Source organism: Bacillus rossius, chromosome 1 (assembly GCF_032445375.1).
Source record: "Bacillus rossius redtenbacheri isolate Brsri chromosome 1, Brsri_v3, whole genome shotgun sequence".
NCBI classification, from domain to species: Eukaryota; Metazoa; Arthropoda; class Insecta; order Phasmatodea; family Bacillidae; genus Bacillus; species Bacillus rossius.
Genome location: NC_086330.1, coordinates 182,641,865 through 182,661,505, shown reverse-complemented (window position 1 = coordinate 182,661,505; position 19,641 = coordinate 182,641,865). Strand labels below are relative to the sequence as shown.

The following is a 19,641-nucleotide window of genomic DNA, read 5'->3' as shown; positions in this document are numbered from 1 at the left end:
GGCGGGGGTCAGTCTGTAAGTGGCTTCTATGGAGGAAAGATATGTTGTTTTATTTATTTTTTGCCCTCACCGGTTTCGGACCAAGGACGGGAATCGATATAATCAATCAGAATTCTAATAAGTTAATTTTTTGATGAATTTTGAACTTTTTTTTCATTAAAATCGGATATTAAATAAAGATTTTCAAGACGGCGGCCGTAAAGAAACATGCAACATTAATATGATCCAATATGACAGTCATAACATAAACTGTAACGATGACATATTACTCAACCAAGATGGCGGGTGTAACGAAACATGCAATGTTTATATAATCCAAGATGACGACCGTAACGATAAGTGCAACAGTGGTTTTAAAGATTTGTATTATTAAATTCAATTATTTAATTTTTTTATGATTTTAAAAATTTTTCCCGATTTTCTAACATAAAAATTGTGGATTTTAAAAATGGCGGGCGTAACGGAAATCGCAACGGTTATGTCATTATCCATGATGACCTCAGAGGCTTATCGGAGGCTGTAGAGATGGATGCTTAAGCCAGTTTTAGGAATTTTCAGCCTCTGGTATTTTTAAGGACTAAAACGGGAAATTTTCCCTCGAAACTGGAATTTTTCCCTCGAAAACGGGAAATTTTTTCTTAAAACGGGAATTTTTGAGTCATTTTGAGCCATTTTTGAGGAATTTTGAGGAATTTTTGAGTCCAAGATGTCCGCCATGACGTCACAGATCCAAGATGGTGGACCGGCACCAGGCACCACATCCGGAATCCTGTTTCCGGAAATAATTTCCTACACTACTGCTACTGTTGTAGCGAAACCTTTACTTTCTCCATGCAGCACGATTTCTGCATGTCTTTATGTACGTTTTCATATTATCTTTTATGGTTAACATCTTATGACATTTCTCACAGCCAAACATTTTGCGAGGAGTAATATTAGCACATTATCTCTTGTCATGTCGTCGAGCATTAATGTTGTTTGAGAAAATCTTGTCACAGTAACGACATTGATGCTTGATAGTTGTTGACGAAACTTCAGCCAATGTTGTCTCCATTGAGGGTGAAAAGTCGTTCATCGTGGTTTCTTCTGCAGCCAGAACTGCAAGAATTAAAGTCTCTTGTGCTGGTGGAACCACACCAGTTGAAGCCTCCTCTAGTATTGCCGTCGAGTTGCCAACGGGATCTGCGTCACCATCGTCGTCGCTGACTTCAGGGTTCCCTTAGACGATGGTTCAACTTCCATCGAGTTCAGCGTTAAAGACGATAAAGATGCCTTTGAGTTTACAAGAACAGGTTATTACGTGACTTAGGCTAAATATGAGACAAACTGGGTGATCCTTACACCGTCGCAGCCAGTAACAAAATGAAAGTCCCACTGGCTGGGAACTCGCCTATATACAGGCAACCGATCGAAAAATATGCTAGACAAAAAAAGAAACAATTACTATAATACACGAGTCAAAAGAACAATAAAAAGGAAGCACACAAAAAAAGGTACCAAATTTGTAAGCAAATTTGAAAAAAGTAATGGACACGAAATACACGCAATGGACACGCAATGGACACACAATACACGCTGTGGTCACGCAATGGACCCACAATACACACAGAGGACACGTAGTGTACATATAATTGCAAACACTACATTCACAATGTACACACAATTGCATACACACTGGATGCGCAATGTATGCACATTACACGCAATAAACACACAGCACACATACTGGATATGCAATATACATACAATTACACACACTGGACACGCAATGGACACGCAATGGAAACTCAATACACATAATAGGCCCGAAATGTACACACACAAAGAACGCACAGTACACACAATGGACACACAGTGCACACACACAAACCGAACATGTATTGAACACAAAATTTACACACCGAACACGTAAATGTCGCGCATTTGAACCAAAATTCGTCAAAAAGGAAGCACATTTTGAACGTAAATTCAACAAAAATTGAAGCACAATTATAGAATAGAACCCACATTTTAACGCAAATTCGCGTAAAAGGAAGCCCCGTTTTAAAGAATAGGACGTACATTTGCACGAACATTCAAATCAATAGGACACGATCTCAATTTACGATAGGATATAATGCCTCGTACAAACTACTGCTCCAACAGTGTTTTGGCTCCAAAGTCCATGGCTCCAAAAGTAATTGGCTCCAAAGTCCATGGCTCCAAAAGTAATTGGCTCCAACAGTCATTGGCTCCAACAATCTTTTGCCTCCAAAAGTCATTGGCTCCAACAGTAATTGGCTCCAACAGTCGTTGGCCTAGCTGCATTTTGGTTACTGGACTCGGAGGCTACGAAGCTACGAGACTACAGGATTACATGACTACAAGGCTTCAACTGGCTACGAGGCTACAAGGTTACTAGGCTACGAGACTATATAGCTACAAGTCTACGAGGCTACATGGCTAGTACTGTCTTTTTCTCCATTCAACTTCGCTAGACACCAAGGAGAAGGAAGTTTGCCCTTCATGATACTGCTTCTCAAATGTCTCAAAGAATATAATTTGACTGAGTAATTTTTTTTTAATCGCACCTGATAAAATATATTTTTTGTGATACATTGGTAGCAGAAACTCATATTTTAAATGTAACTAAAATAATATTGCATCATTCATTCAGAAAAAAAATTTTCGTGCAGAGATCTTTTTCTAAGAAATAGCCAGAGGCACTCGCAAAATATCAAAAAATGTCTCGATTGGAATAATTAGAAGCACACGAAGAATAGCATCAAAATATTGGCAAGAACAATCAGGAACAGACGGAGAAAAGAACACACGTTTTCCTTAATATCAGAAAATCACAGAAAAATATAAATAAAATAATAAAAATTAAAATGAGAATGATAAAATAATTAAAAAAATAAATAGAAAAATAACCAAAAAGTCTGGCTTGTACTATACCTCTATCCATGCTCAACAAAGGAGATCACAAGCTGGCTAATGTTATTTGTAATTTTTTATTAATTTTTTGTTTTTATTTTTTATTTAAAAAATCTATTTTTTCTTGATGAGGTAAATGTAAGTAAATTATCTCAGTCTATAAACGATAGATTAATATATACATTTCGTTTAATTGCCTTAACACAAAAGTAATATAACAGCTTAAAGATTCTACTACGCTTCCATGTGCACAATACTAGGCCCATACGTGGGAAGCCATTCTGTAAAACTTATATTTTGCTTACTTCACTTATTCCCCACTTGGGACATCATTCTGTACAGTAATTTTAATTTCGGAGCGCTTAAGAATTAATATGCCTTTACTTAGGACCTCTGAACTTAGTTGTCTCATTTTGACTGTTTATGTTCATGTTGTTTAAAATCAGGCCGTTGAAAACAGATAAAATGTGTATATTTAAGGTATATGCCAAGGATAATTATAGTTTTCACACATAAACGACTGCGTGTCGTCAGTTAAATTTCGTATCGACATTTTAAGTATGGCCTACCTGGATGCAGGATACCTGGACCATATGCACTTTCAAATGCAATCTTTTTATTTGCATGGATCACACGAAACTTTTACATGCACAATGTCAAATGCACTGTCCCACGCCAACACAGACGTAATTTCCGCCCGCACACGCAAAAATAACTACGTTCTTAGTGCTTCCTTCAGGAGGTCCTGACGGGAAGCTGTATTTCACAAGCCGGAACAAAACGTTCCATTTTCCAGAATCCCTGGCGCCAGGCGCTCAGTTGAGGCGCCGCCAAAGCCTCGGCCAATCACAGGGTGCTGTCCAGGAAATCAAAGAAAACGAGATTTAACGATCTCAAAACATTAAATAGTTAATTAATCAAACTGTCACTTGGCAAAATCTGTAAATGTGCTTGAAATAGTGTTATAAACATAAAAAGTTTAATAAAGTTTAATAAACCTGTAAAAAAATATGTTACGTCAGGTATCTTAGCAACGGCAATAAAAACGTAAAAAAAAGTTTAAATGAATAGTTTCAGCGGTCTGTACTATTCTTATAGTACACAGCACAAATCACTATATTTTGATAAGATTACCATTATTATAATTACTGGCAATAAAATAAATTGTTTACGCTCTGTCTTTCCATTTTATATACTCACTGTATTTATTGCAGAATTTAGTCATGGGAAAGCTTACAGTTTTAATCAAGTTTCACGATGTCCATACATGTCCATGTACATATTCGAGGAAACAAATTTAAAAAAAAGAGGTACAAAACTGTGAGAAATTTGTCCAAAGAAAAATTTTGTACACAGTTTTAGAGCTGACTATGATTAATACACTGTTAAAAATTACAGTAAATTTACGGACATTCCAACGAAGAAACACCCGTAAATAAACTGAACGCTCTTCGTATTTCTGTAAAACGGAATCTCCGTAAAATTACGGTGGTATTAGAGAGAGAGAGATAGCTGTGCTATCGCCCCTCTCTCTCATTCACCGTTTAGTACCCTCTACGCATGCGCGTAATTTACTTCGGCGTACTTCGGCCTACTTCGTGAACTATCATTTGTTTTTTTCCCCATGCATTCCGTGTTACCGTGTTTTGTTCAAGAGATATTCCTAGTGATTTTATATTGTTGAAATTAAGTTTACTGCTTTTAAGATTGATAAAATACCTGCTACATGTAATGAAAAAATAGCTTAGTCTGGAAGTTGACCGTGGTCAGCCATGTGTGGAAGAAGAAAGCAAGCAATTTTTCGAAGTTTTATACAATCGGAAGAATTTTGTGAGTCCATGCGCAAGGTAAGTTCAATTAGAGTATCTGTTTTTATTTAAATAAATTATATTATATATATAAGTTTTTTATCCCACCAATAATATAACCAGGTTTCGGTAAATATGTAGTTTAGAAAAAAAATGTTAAAAATCCGAAAATACTTTTATTATTATGCATATTATGCTCTTTCACTTCCTCTTTTCATTAAACCCGGTGGATATAAATTATAAATACTTAAGGAGATATCGAATTTTTTAATTTTCATAGTTTGGCGATATTTGTTAAAAAAAATTAAAAATTCCGAAAATACTTTTATTCTATGCTCTTTAACCAAAAATGCAACTTTTATTCAACTTACAATCTTTATTTATTGTTCTACCTGAAGTTCAGGATCTAATGATGTACTTAATTGAAACAGTAAGCATTGTGTACCACAGGGTCAAAATGTACAGTTTAATGCCATCAAGATCAAGGGCTCAACTTAGATACGCGATACGGAACTTTTACCATTAAAATTGAACAACTTGAAGTATCAAATGTCAGCTTAGAAAATTATTTGAAAATAAGTCAGGAAGTAAAAAAAAATAGCCATTTGAAAGTTTTTTATCTTAGGAAAGTATCCTTCAGTATTATCTAAGCATGTATTCTTTGCTTTAATTTATTATGCCTACACATATTCAAAACATAGTATGTAATGAACATTAACAACGTACTTTCAGATGAACAAAATTTGTTTCTAGATTTATTAATGTAATTTTTATGTACTAATGGATTTTATTTTGGGACTATGAATTTTTTTATGCATGCACTTAAAAGCTTTTGTTTTGTACTAATTTACCCAAACAAAATTGACCAATGGGGTTAAAATAATGTTTATTGTTTCCTGGCCACCCGCTGTACTCGGTTGGCAATGTGCTAAAGCAGGTGCTCTTCAGAAAGTATAAAACTATAATTTTGAGATTTCTACTTTTGTATTCCTCTCATTATGTTTAGCATTATTAAAAATTGTAATTTAAAAAATGCTGTTGTAATTGGTATAGTGCATTCATAAGGAAAAAAGTTCATCACTCACTCATAAGAAAAATGTTCATCGTTCCAGAATAAAATCTAAAACACGTAAGTCACGGAAATAAATGCAGAAAAGGATTTGGCTTTCTTTAATTATGTTGAAATGTTCATCACATTCTTTTAATTTTTTGAAATATGTTGTTAATAAATTAAATTAAAGAAATCAATGGTATTTCAGTAATTCTGAAGGAGAGATGCTTTAATTCCTGAAAACAAAAGTTTTAGAACTGTTTTTTTTTTAAATTATCTCGTGTTTTCGAAACAATTTCTACGAGGGTGAGGAATAGGTTATGTAATCTACAATAAAAATGGCTGCAAATTGGTGTGAATAGGGGTCACATTAGTTTGTGAAAAACATTAAAAATAATTAACTGTGTTTTTCTGCACCTTCTTTCTGGTAACCCTGCTGAGATCTGATTGTAAGAGGAAAATGTTAATAATTCTCTTTAATAGATTTTTTTCTTTTAGGTCAGCTACATTATAAATGTAACCGAATGATTATAACCAACTTTTCATCTAAGTTAATTTTTGCCTGGTTTCCCAAAATTCACTACTCTCCATAATTACCTTGTTGTAAGAATTAATGTACAGCAATTTAAATATCTCAATCAATATTTGTTTCATGGTAATATATCAGAACTAGCCATTTCCCTCGACTTCAAAGGTCTTAAAATTTAACAAGTTTTCAGAAATCAGGGGATAAAAAGGAAGCTATTTTATGATAATGTTAATATTGACAATTTTACAGATTTAAAGTATGGCTGATTACATAAGAAACCTTTCACTTTTGATTTTGATTCCAAGACCTGTACACTGAGCATCTGTGCATCTAGTCCTCTCAAAAACACTTAACTTCCTCCAGAAAAACCTTACTTTTACTGGAAAAACCTTTACAATATTAAAACCACAACCAAATAGGACAGGGGTGCCAAACACCCGAAGAAAATTAAAATTAGGGGTAGACTGAAGGTCAAATTAATCTCACCGTGCCCCTGGGGCCGGTTCCCTACCTCAAAATGTGGGACGTTAAAACTAAGTTTAAAGGGGACCTAGTCCCCACAAGTCACTAACTTAATACAGCTAAGTGAATTTAAGTGAGAAGTCAGATCTAGTCTGCCTGTACATCAAATTAATACAAAAAACTTGGATAGACTATGTTTTCAGGGAGCCTAGCTCCCTGCGGTCCTTAAATAAATTCAAACTTAACCTATGCACTTAAACTATAATTCGGTGAACCTGGGAAGTAGCCCCTTCCTAACTTTACTTAGATAGGTACATAATAATAATTTTTATAGGCAGGCTGCCTGTTCCGAAGATAACCCAGTCATAGCTGCTCTCCACCTGCTACTTTAAGTGCCTCAGAACTGCATTCCTAACAAAGCTATTATTATTAACTAGTAGTTAAGAACATGTTATTCTTATAAATTTAATACTTCACCATCTTCATAAAGTAACAGCTAATAACAATTAAACCAATTTTGAAATTGTAATATTGAAACAAGCATTATAAAAAATGTGGTCTAGGTGTATAGTAACTGTGTAAATTTCGCTGTGGGTATTTCAAGTAAAATAAGACCACACAATACAAAATTCTGTTTTTATAACACCAAAATTCTTCTTAAAATTTCACCATGAAATCTTGATACAATTTGGGACGTGCCCCATTGCTGGTCATAAGAAACCTTAAATTTGGACAAAAACATTCATTTACAAAAAAAGATGAACATGCAAACACAGAAAACAAGCTAAAATGAGCCAATGTAAAAAAAAAAAAACAGATTTCTACTGTATTTTTTATGCTGTTGAATTTTTAATTATTGGCACTACCTGCTTTTATTTTGTTTTCTGTGTGTTTGCACATGCATTTATTTTAATTTTTCTCAAATATTTTCAGGTTTCTTAAGACATACAGTCATACAGCTATGGTTTATGTCCATAAAACAATTTTTTTAATCAATCTTACCCAATGCAGTAACCATTCAAGGACTGAACCATGAAATCTTGTCTTCATGTATGCAGGGGCGTAGCCGGGGGGGGGGGGGGGGTTAGGGGTTCAAACCCCCCCCCCCCCCCTTAGCACCAAATATTGAATTAATTTCTTATTCATCACTCAAACAAATGTCATATTAAAATTAATAAAAAAATTTACCATTACAATATTTAAATTTAAGTACCGAAAACTGCTAAAATAGTACTATTTTACACCTTCAAATCCAAATTTTCCCGGGGGAGGACCCCCGGACCCCCCGCTTTAATACAGGGGGGGAGGGGGCCATACTTCTTAACACCCCCCATACACAAATCCTGGCTACGCCACTGCATGTATGAGGTATATATTAAAACATTAATTAGTGGTGAGTTGTGTATGTATGTAGGCTACTCACAAAAAAAAAACTACAAATGAAAAGATACATTGAAATTTTGGCATTACTTTATAAAAATGTAACTTACCTCCACAACCATTCTGATCCCTAAACATCATCTACTCAAAAGTAACTTTATGTAACTATAATACATAACACTATACTTGGCATAACAACCAAGTTTAATTATATATAATAACACTGATTTACCTATCCCATTATTTGTTTATTTATTTTATAATTCTAAAAAAAAAATTTTTTCTCTTCTTTTTACATTTTGTTGTATTTTTATTTCTTTTGTATTACTTATATTTATTCAAGCCCTTCCCATTTACTTTATTTTATAATAAATTTGCATCTAAACAACACTGCCCATGTTATTAAAAAAAATTGCCAGTTTCACCCATTGTAGCCATAACTTTACATCCCCCACCCATGATCCAGTTCTACCAACATAAAATACCTACCCCCTGGCTTAGAATAACTTTCCACTGATAGCCTTACTTTAAACTAAATTAACTTTACTGATTACTTGCCGCTTTATTAATTTCTGCCAACTAAAGAGGCCTGAACAACCTACATTTTTTTTTTTTTTTTTCCCCAATATTTTATTTTCCCAATTATGTTGAATTTGCTTCTTGTTTCTGCTAAATTCTGTTTTTGCCTTCCCTGCTGCTCCCACTTATTATAATCTTCATAACCATAACAACCGAGTTAAATAATATACATCCCATAACTTTTTAATTTATTTTTAATTGTTTTCAACCTTATCATTGCTTTTTTTTACAAGCAGACTTTTTTCACATACTTTATTTTATAGTAAATTTAATCTTTAACAACCCTGCCAATGTTATTAGAAAAAATTGCCAGTTTCATCCGTCGTAGCCATTACTTTACCTCTCCCCCACCCATGATTCAGTTCCACGTACATAAATATATATGATAAATGCTGTTCTGCTAAAGTCTGCCAACTAAACAGTCTGACCAATCAGCATTAATATTATTATTTACCTCAATTTGCTTTACTTTTGTTTTAACTCTTGTGCTGCTCTTATATTTTGTTTCTGTTAAATTCTAAAGTTTTTACACCCCATGCTACCTTCTGCTCATAAAAACTAGACAATAACTACATAAACATCAAAATTTTTATCCAACCACACTCCACCAAGTTAAAATAAAACCTACACAATTCCAACCAAACCTTTGTCGTGCGCCCCCCCCCCCCCCCCCCCCCACATACACATCTTAAAAATAATAATAATTGCAATTAACTTCACCTTTTTCATTGTTTTATTTTCTTTATTATTAAGTAGCTTGCCCCGCCATCTGAGGGTGAGCACATTTGACCAGCCTCGGAGAGACCAACCAAGCTTGGACACCAGGCTGTATTGAAGTTCCTACAAGCTCCAGCCGAGGTACAGTCATGTACGCCGCGACCCCCTTCTCCCCAGCCAACTCCAGGAAGTGGTACGACAGGGGCGGGAGCCTATTAGTTAACCTGACTGTTAAATCTTTCTGAATGCTTGCCTACAGTTAATGCACAAGCCCTGTTGTATGCAGGGCTGAACTGGGTAGGGGTGTCTTTCCCACTTCTCATTAGGTTTTCAAATAATTAGGGGAGTGAAGTTAATTATTATGTTCAATTTGCCATTTTGGCCAGGCATTATTTCAAAAAGCAAACACTAGATAAAATTAAGATAAAAAAGGTGGCAGCCTTTGAGGGCACTAAAAGTCTGCTCATGGCAGACCCTACCACCCAGACACCTCAGGTCAGTCCTGTACACAAACCAAGTGATGCTAGATGTTAATTTGGCAGAGTAAACATGCCAAAGCAAGGAAAAATCTTGTGTGCAAGCATTCAGTTATTGCAATGGAGAAATTGGAGTTAAAAGTTGAGAGCAGACATTGGCACTGGCCTAATCTTTTTGCAAATCTAAGCATGCCTTAAGTATCTCATGTTATACTTTGGAAAGAAAAATAAATACTAGTACATATAACACTTGCCAATATACATAAGGTCTAACCCTCACAAACTTAAAAAAATTCAGACCTGCAAAAGGAAAAACAAACAAAAACTGAGCAAATAAAAACTTTGAAAAAAGAAAAGTATTGGTTTGCTTGAAGAGCTTGCATGATGCTTAAAGAATGGTGTCTAATACCCTCAAAGCTTAAGATATTTCAAGTACAGATAGAAAATTTGGCCAATAGCTGATGGTTAAAAATATGAACAGCTAAACATTGTAAAACTAATTGATGGTAAACAAAGTGTCTAACACCCACAAGACTTTACCTCAGATGGTGGGGCAAGCTACTTAATAATAAAGAAAATAAAACAATGAAAAAGGTGAAGTTGATTGCAATATTATTTTTTTTTTAAAAAGATGTGGTCAGGGGGGGGGGGGGGGAACACAAGTTTGGTTGGAATTGTGTAGGTTTTATTTTAACTGGGTGGAGTGTGGTTGGATTAAAATTTTGTGGTCATGTAGTTATTGTCTAGTTTTTATGAGCAGAAGGTAGCATGGGGTGTAAAAACTTTAGAATTTAACAGAAACAAAACATTAGGGAAGCACAAGAGTGAAAACAAAAGTAAAGCAAATTTAGATAAATAATAATAATGCTGATTGGTCAGACTGTTTAGTTGGCAGACTTTAGCAGAACAGCATTTATCATATATATATATGTACGTGGAACTGAATCATGGGTGGGGGAGAGGTAAAGTAATGGCTACGACGGGTGAAATTGGCAATGTTTTCTAATAACATTGACAGGGTTGTTAAGGATTAAATTTACTATAAAATAAAGTATGTGAAAAAAGTCTGCTTGTAAAAAAAAGCAATGATAAGGTTGAAAACTAAAATAAATTAAAAAGTTATGGGATGAACAAATCAGGTTGTTGTATATTATTTAACTTGGTTGTTATGGTTATGAAGATTATAATAAGTGGGAGGCAGCAGGGAAGGAAAAAACATTAGAATTTAGCAGAAACAAGAAGCAAATTCAACATAATTGGGAAAACAAAATATAGGAAAACAAAAAAAAATTTAAGTTGTTCAGGCCTCTTTAGTTGGCAGAAATTAACAAAGCGGCAGGTAATCAGTAAAGTTAATTTAGTTTAAAGTAAGGCTATCAGTGGAAAGTTATTCTAAGCCAGGGGTAGGTATTTTATGTTGGTAGAACTGGATCATGGGTGGGGGATGTTAAGTTAAGGCTACAATGGGTGAAACTGGCAATTTTTTTTAATAACATGGGCAGTGTTGTTCAGCTGCAAATTTATTATAAAATAAAGTAAATGGGAAGGGCTCGAATGAATATAAGTAAAAAAAAAAAGAAATAAAAATACAACAAAATGTAAGAAGAAGAGAAAAAATATTTGTTTATAATTATAAAATAAATAAACAAATAATGGGATAGGTAAATCAGTGATATTATATATAATTAAACTTGGTTGGTATGGTCAATTATAGTGTTATTTAGGCCTATTATAGTTAAAGTTACTTTGAGTAGATGATGTTTAGGGATCAGAATGGTTGTGGAGGTAAGTTACATTTTTTTATAAAGTAATGCCAAAATTTCAATTTATCTTTTCATTTGTAGGTTTTTTTTTGTGTGTGTAGCCTACATACATACACAACTCACCACTTATTCATGTATTAATATATACCTCATGGCTGAAGACAAGATTTCATGGTTCAGTCTTTGAATGGTTACTGCATTGGGTAAGATTGACTAAAGATTTTTTTTGGACATAAACCATAGCTGTATGACTGTATGTCTTAATAAACCTGAAAATAACCGAGAAAAATTAAAATACAAAAAATTTGAATGTGCAAACACACAGAAAACAAAATAAAAGCAGGTAGTGCCAAGAAATATCAACAGCACAAATATACAGTAGAATTCTGTGCTTTTTTTTATATTGGCTGATTTTAGCTTGTTTTCTGTGTTTGCATGTTTAGCTTTTATTGTAAATGAAGGTTTTTGTACAAATTTAAGGTTTCTTATGTACAGCAATGGGGCATGTCCCAAATTGTATCAAGATTTCATGGTGATATTTTAAGAAAAATTATAGTGTTAAGAAAGCAGAATTTTGTGGCCTTATTTTACTTGAAATACCCATAGCGAAATTTGCACAGTTACTGTACACCTAGACAACATTTTTTATAATTTTTGTTTCAATATTACAATTTCAAAATTGGTTTAATTTTTATTAGCTGTTACTTTATGAAGATGGTGAAGTATTAAATTTATAAGAATAACATGTTCTTAACTACTAGTTACACTAAACTTGATATATGTAGTTAAAAATATATGTTGGTACATATGAGACACACCATTTGACCGATCATCATGAAAGTTGGCATATCAGTGTTTTTTCATGGAGAGTGTTTTTTATGCTATTCATTTTAGTAACTCTTCACCAGACAGCGCTGTAGCACATAAACTTCTAGACTTTTCAACCATCACCATGGGTGAATTCATTTTTATAACAGAAAATCATAGATAATAGACATACAAACAGTAATTGTATGTCATTTCTCAGTGTCCACCACACTTGTCATATAGCACTATCCATTTTCATGTAACTCATGGATACCTAGATACTGCAGCTAATTAATTATATTATGGAAGTTGTATTTGTTTATTCAAAATAATAATATAGGTATATTGTGTGGAACAAATTTTAAAAATGGGGGCAACCATTGATCGTAGTATGTACCAGGATCAGTAATTTAACAATTTGATGATAAAAGCATGATCAATCAAATTAGGTAAATAATTTTTATAATCAAATTAGTACATTATTTGTTACCAACTACTCACAAAATCTCTGACCTACATTGTATAAAAATTAAGGAATTAAATTTCAATGTTATTGGTAGAGGGTTTTTAAAATATTATTTTATTTAAGTAATTGACTTGTATTATTAAATCAAATGATGTAATGGCTCCACGTGTTATTTTTTATTGCAATTCATCATATAACTTGTTCCTTTGCGTGCATTCTTTTTGTATTCTATTATTTCTATTTTGTTTCAATAGTACAGCTTGTGTTTGGTTTTAGTATATTTTGGGACATGAGGCGAAATGCTTATTTCTCAGGAATGTGTGCTTAGTTTATACTTATTGCTACTAATTCTCAGTAAAATATTAAACTAGGTTTACTTTTCATCTTATTCCAAGTCTCCTGCACAGATTTAGATAATAAATAGTCAGCTTTTGGGGGTTTTGACATTGCTAAAAATTTTAAGACTGGCTGAAGTAAGATGGCTTGCAAAGTTACATAAAAACTAAGCACTAAGAATTTTTTAATTCTGCGTTTACCCATGTACACCTAGGTCAACCCAATGTTGACTGGGTTAGGGATCGTCCATTAATCACGTGAGGCTCGAAAGGAGGGGGGGGGGTGGGTTCGGAAAAATCACGAAATATCACAAGGGGGGAGGAGGGGTGTAGAGAGATATCACGTGTATTAATTTTTTCACGCGATTTCTACTAAACCGAAAAGCGACGCGTGACCTTGACTCGCCGTAGCCAGGCAACAATATCCCCGCCTGGCTCGGCTTGCCAGTCGCCAGTAAGACTGTGATTTTGGTGCCGAATATACATGCTGTGCTTAATTTTCCAGAATTAAATTAGATTATACCTATATTTAAAGATAATATTCTGAAAATTTTAAAAATATTTTGTACCGAAAAAATACACGTGATTTTTTTTGGAGGGGGGGGGGGGTGGTGGGGTAGTCTAAAACCTCACCACAAATCACTAGGGGGGGGGGGGGGGGTTAAAAATTTGCTAAGAAAAACATCACGTGATTAATGGACGACCCCTTATGTAAAAAAAAATATTTGATATATCAGTTCATGATACCTTGACGAACTTAATCCATCCAACTAACCTAATTTAACCTAACGTAACAATACCTGACATAGGTACTCAAAATAATGATGCAGCATCTAACAAGTATATGTGCAGTATGCTTACACAGTTCTATAGGAATTCTGAGCCCACTGCTACAGTTAGAGGCAAACTGCAATGTTTTTTTTTTACAAGTGATTGGTTTTTGTTCTATTAGTATTACCACTTAAAATTGAGGGTGAGATATACCTAACAATTTTTTTTTGTTGTGAGAAATGCTAAGCACAATATTTTAGATATTGCAGCCTGTTGCTTGTTGGCGTCTACCACATGGATACCTAGTGTAACTCATATAGCATTCACTGTGTATACGAAAAGGAAATTTAACAAACCATAAAATCATTTCAAGCCATTTAATTGTGGGAAAAGGCTTATTCATAAAATTGTTATGTAGCAAACTTACATTTTTATTTTAAATCCAAGTTATTCATAAATTTTGGTTATTTATGTCAGCAGTTAAACTGAAATATTTACATATAATTTACAGCATATTCTTACAGAATATGGTTCTTTTATAAACTTTTTTTTTCTTGTGGTCAAATTGTCTAAATTGGTGTAGATTAAAGTATGGTGGTAAATCAGTCATGTCTATCAACTAATTTATCATTATTGTGTTCACACTATTTTATCTAGGTACATAAAGTTAGGAATGGGATTCAACAGTTATATGACAGTAAATATATTATGATACAAAATACTTTACACATTACTGGTATTAATTAATTATAAATTTACTTTTTATTTTTCTGAATGTTAAATGATTCATTGTGTCTGAATTTCAATATAGTTCTTTTGTCTTCCGGTTATCAAACTTACTTTCCTGTATGCGATGTCATTATGTTCATTTGTGATGGAATCCATGGTGACTGGTCATCACTGAGAAAATGTACTTATGTGGTGAGGGTTGGGACAGAAGTAGTACCTAGTAGTTTGACTTTCTTGATTGTTGTAGCTTCCCATCGGAGCCAAGTTTATTGTTACTGCTAGCCTTTTGAATTTTTGCTCCTAAATATATTTACAGTATTTATGTTCTTGTTTTCCTTGTGTGCCTTTAAGATTGCATAAATTTATAGTTGAAATAAGTTGCAATTTTTTTTTTAATTGAGAGTTAAAACATTTACAAGGATTGGTGGAAAACATGCATTAACTATTTGCTTAAAATGTGAACTTGCAGGGTTTTTTATAAGTTTTGTGGCTTTTAATGAGTTATATGGTATTATTGTTTTCCAGGGCCATCTCCCTAATTCTCGGAAGTTTATCTTGTTTGTGGACAAGAAAATGTCCCTAGAAACATCAGACGTAGTAAGTGCTGTCTGTAGTATTTGCATTTTTAATATTTAATGTCCTATTTCAGTGGCAAAAGCATTGGAATTCATTCAAAGGTAGCCTAGATTATAAAATCAGATTAGTATTATATTCAGGAGTTGTGTGTTAATGTGAAATATTATCACTGAAAATTTAAGAAATGATGTTACTGAGCATTAGGAAAACCAGGTGTAAATTATTTATAGTTCTTTAAATTTCAATTTGATTGTAGAAAGTATTGCAGATATTTCAATGAATTCATATTAAACCGTTTCATTTTATTATCATCATCATTATTATTATTCTTTACACTTGCAGTTGGGCTTTCACCCGGTGGCAAGGAACTCCCCTCGCTATCTCACTCTCCCAATTCCTGAAGTCTTCTGAAGTCCTTTCCTCCTCTCCCATCCAGTACCCCTCCCTCAAGACCATTCCACTCTCGCCCCGTCCTCACCAGAAACACCTGCCTTCCTCGTTCAGTTTGTTTCCACTCCCTTGGAATCTTCCATTGGTGATCCCTTCTCCCTCTTTGTACTCCCCTCATTTCTGACATTAATTATTTCTTAACAACTTTTCCTAAAACTACAATAAATTTTTATTGAATTTAATCCCTTGAATTATATATCTTTGCTAGATACAATATTTTATGGTTTTATTTTTAAAGACAATTTAGATTATGAAACAGGAGACTTTGATGTCATTGTTAATTAATTTTATACATAGAGGTGGTATGTTTTACAACAATTAATACATAATAAATACATACTTCAATATTTATTAATCCTATTTTGACTAATATAGGATGCACTTTTACATTAAAATAATTATTTAATATTTATGCCTTAAACAGAACTATTCTGAATAAAAATAAATTTACAAGGGAATGTGTGACTTGGAAATGTACAAACATCAGGAGTTTAAAAATGAGTTACTAATAAGAGATGATAGCACAAATAAGGTAAAATTAAATTTTTGCGATGTATTTTGATGCTATATTTTGCAACAAGCTTTATGCTGACAAAATGATATTAATTGAATGAATATATTTACATTTTTGTGATTTACTAAAGTTTTGCTAACAAATTGATTGATTTCTAAATGAAATTTGGAGATTAATGACATTTTATGTTTGATGTTTCATGGTGAATTGATATGCTTTCCGGTTTCATCCAAATTTACCATATACGTAATCTTGTCCGTAATCATTGCTAAAACACTAATTGTTAACAGTTTTGATTTTCAAGATTTTGAATACTTAATTTCCTTCAAAAAAGCTTGTTGAAACATATATATTTTTTTCTATTTTGAATTTATCTACCTCTTAAAATAGTATGAATATTTTTGTATCATCAAACTCATCCTGCGAGCAATGAATTTATTTTAAGCTTTCTTATCATAATAAAATAAATGGCAACCTAAATGAGTGTACCCCAAAAAAAATTGAAAGAAAGAAATGTTCTTGTATTTGTAACATTATCAAAAAGTGCTTGAGCATTATGCGAGATTGCATGTGATTTTGATTGAAATCATGAGCATTTAAGTCTGAAACATACTTTCTAACAGGTGTTATTTGCCTTACTTTATTAATTAGCAAAACTAATTATGAAGTGGGCTGTTATTTGTAATATTTACATAGGTACGTGCAGTCAGAAAACTTATTTGACTAAATTATATGTTTTTTGATAGAAATCTGACATATAGAGGATGAGTCTGAATGTGACTGAAAACTTGGGCTTTATTTTCCACATACTTTTGTGATTTGTTGCTACCCCTAATTATTTCAGGAAATATTTACAACAGTGACACAATTCATGGTTGTTGTTTAACTCATACCCAGTGTTTCATCTTAAATACTTTCACTATTATTTACAATAAAAATATTGTTCAGCCCCAACCACAATGACGTATATACAAGCCTTGAAGCAAGTCAGAACATAAGTCGTACAAAGGTTATTTTGTCGTGTTGAACCTGCAGCTGATATTTGTTGGTCAGATACAGACACATCCTGTACAAAAACTTGTTTTTATTTATGTATAATCATAGTACGTTATATGACAATCTGCCTTGTACATAAATACATATGACACTTTTAATCGCGTGCCAATGTGGTGAATAAACAGGTGTGTGCTTGCTCTGTCAGCTATGAAAACACATTTTTTGTCTTTCAGTATCATTAATTGCAAGTCTTATTCGACAAACACTTTTCTGTACAACCCACATTTTATTTGGATAGATAATTTTATATTTATTTTTATCAGTTTATACAACCTTCCACTGATAGTTATAAATTATGCTTTTATTATTTTTCAGGTCCATTATGAAGATTAATCCTACTGTATAAAAAAAGCATCAAGGAAACCCCAGAGTTGGAACTTTGAAGAAAGTGACAGATACAATTACTAAAATTGTTGAATTGTCAAAGCTGTTGGATGATTTGTACATGCAGATTTGTGTGGTGTTTCAAGATTATTTTTTTTTTTAATTATTGTGATTAAACAATTCTAATATGAATATTTTACATTTATATTTATTTAAAATGTTGGCTTATATTAACAATGCATTTTGTAAATAAATATTTATAAAGGTATAGCTCATTTATTTATTTTAATTTTTGAAAATTTACCAGCACATAAACAAAGGAACTATGTGCTACGATTATGGTTCTTATGTCTTACAATGGCATATTCTGTACGTTAATCAACTAGCAGTGCTGCTAAATATTATGTTTTTTTGTTGTTTAATGTTTCAATTTTGTAACAGAAACTATGTCTCCTAAGCAAAACTTATTGTGGGAATTTTTAGCAAAAATTTTCGGGATTTACATATCATTATAAGCTCTATTGGTGTGTTTTTGCACTAAAATAATAATAAATACAGTAAATGGATATTTATTCAAAACTAGATGATTTAAGTACAATGTATTTATACTTTTTATTACTTCACAAGTTAACATACTTTTTCATTGTAGTATAAACACTGGTCCTACTTCCTACAAATATATAAACTTAAAAATTTTAAGGTTCATATGCTTTTCAATTGTGCTTTTTACACTTAACCAATTTGGTTACAGTTTGATACATAGGTAGCCCATATACTGGATTAACACAAATGCTATAGAGTAACTTATCATTAAAAGTATCCAAAAAACCCATACTTTGGTACTTTTTAATACTGTATGCCTCAAAGTGTGTTGCTTTGTAATGATTTTTCACTAATAAAAAATTCCACCCCTCAGGGAGGGGTGATAAGTATCATAAAAATACCTCACAATTAGGCTAAATGAAGCATAAGGCAAGGTTGAGTATCCTACTAATCTTTAAATTATGTAATTTTTTGAGTTTAAAAGTTTATAACGTAATGAAGTCTTTGCTACTTACCTGATTTTGATAAAATTTAAAACAGGATTCGTATCTTCTAGATTATAGTCTAACAAATAATGGAGTTAATGTAAGAATGTGAGTAAATATAATATTTTTAACTATGACATTTTATCATATTTAGATAAAGAATACCATTTTTTAATTGGGAAGAAGTCAGGGCTTAGTATATTCTAAATGGCTCCTTCTGACTTCTCATACATTCGACAAAATAAAGAGATTTTATGTAACTGGATTTTCCACACAAAACCCTCAATATACACTGTACATGATTAAAATTCCACCTCTAAATTGGGTTTATAATATAAAATGGTAGAAAGTAATTTATTTGGTGTGAATTGTAAAATGGCCATTAAGTAAAACATGTAGAGGCTTAGAGTTATGTTTTTGCTCCAAAAGTAAGCTATATAGTTATTATAAGCACAAAAATTAAGAGTGCTATGTATTTAATTGCATTCTAAAATAGCATGACTTTACTGTAATTATACTGGTTACAAATTACCCAGAGAATTTCATAAATTAACATGTACTACACCATGGAAAATAACTTTATCTTTGTAAATTTTTCAAGTGCTGTAAACATAACGGTAAAACAATATTTTTATGCTACTGAGTTTCAGTAATTTTTACAGAACTTTTGTAAATTTGAGGAACAATCTGTATTTGAATATTACGAAGTTATCGTATATTTACTGCATTGGTTTTGAAATTTACAAATAATCTTTATTTGAATTTCACAATGTACTTGTATATTTACAGTATAAATTGTAAAATTTACTAAGAATACATTTTTTAGTATTACGAAGTACCGGTATATTTACGGCATTGGTCGTGAAATTTACGAAGAATCCATATCTGAGAATTACAAAGTACT

General features: G+C 32.5%; 1 long non-coding RNA gene across 1 annotated transcript; it reads left to right on the top strand.

The window, feature by feature from the left end:
• The first annotated feature begins 4,466 nt into the window (after positions 1-4,466).
• Positions 4,467-19,411, top strand: LOC134527145 (uncharacterized). The gene is made up of 3 exons (XR_010074097.1): positions 4,467-4,763; positions 15,315-15,386; positions 17,701-19,411. It is a non-coding gene; the product is annotated as an uncharacterized LOC134527145 (long non-coding RNA).
• The last annotated feature ends 230 nt before the right edge of the window (positions 19,412-19,641 follow it).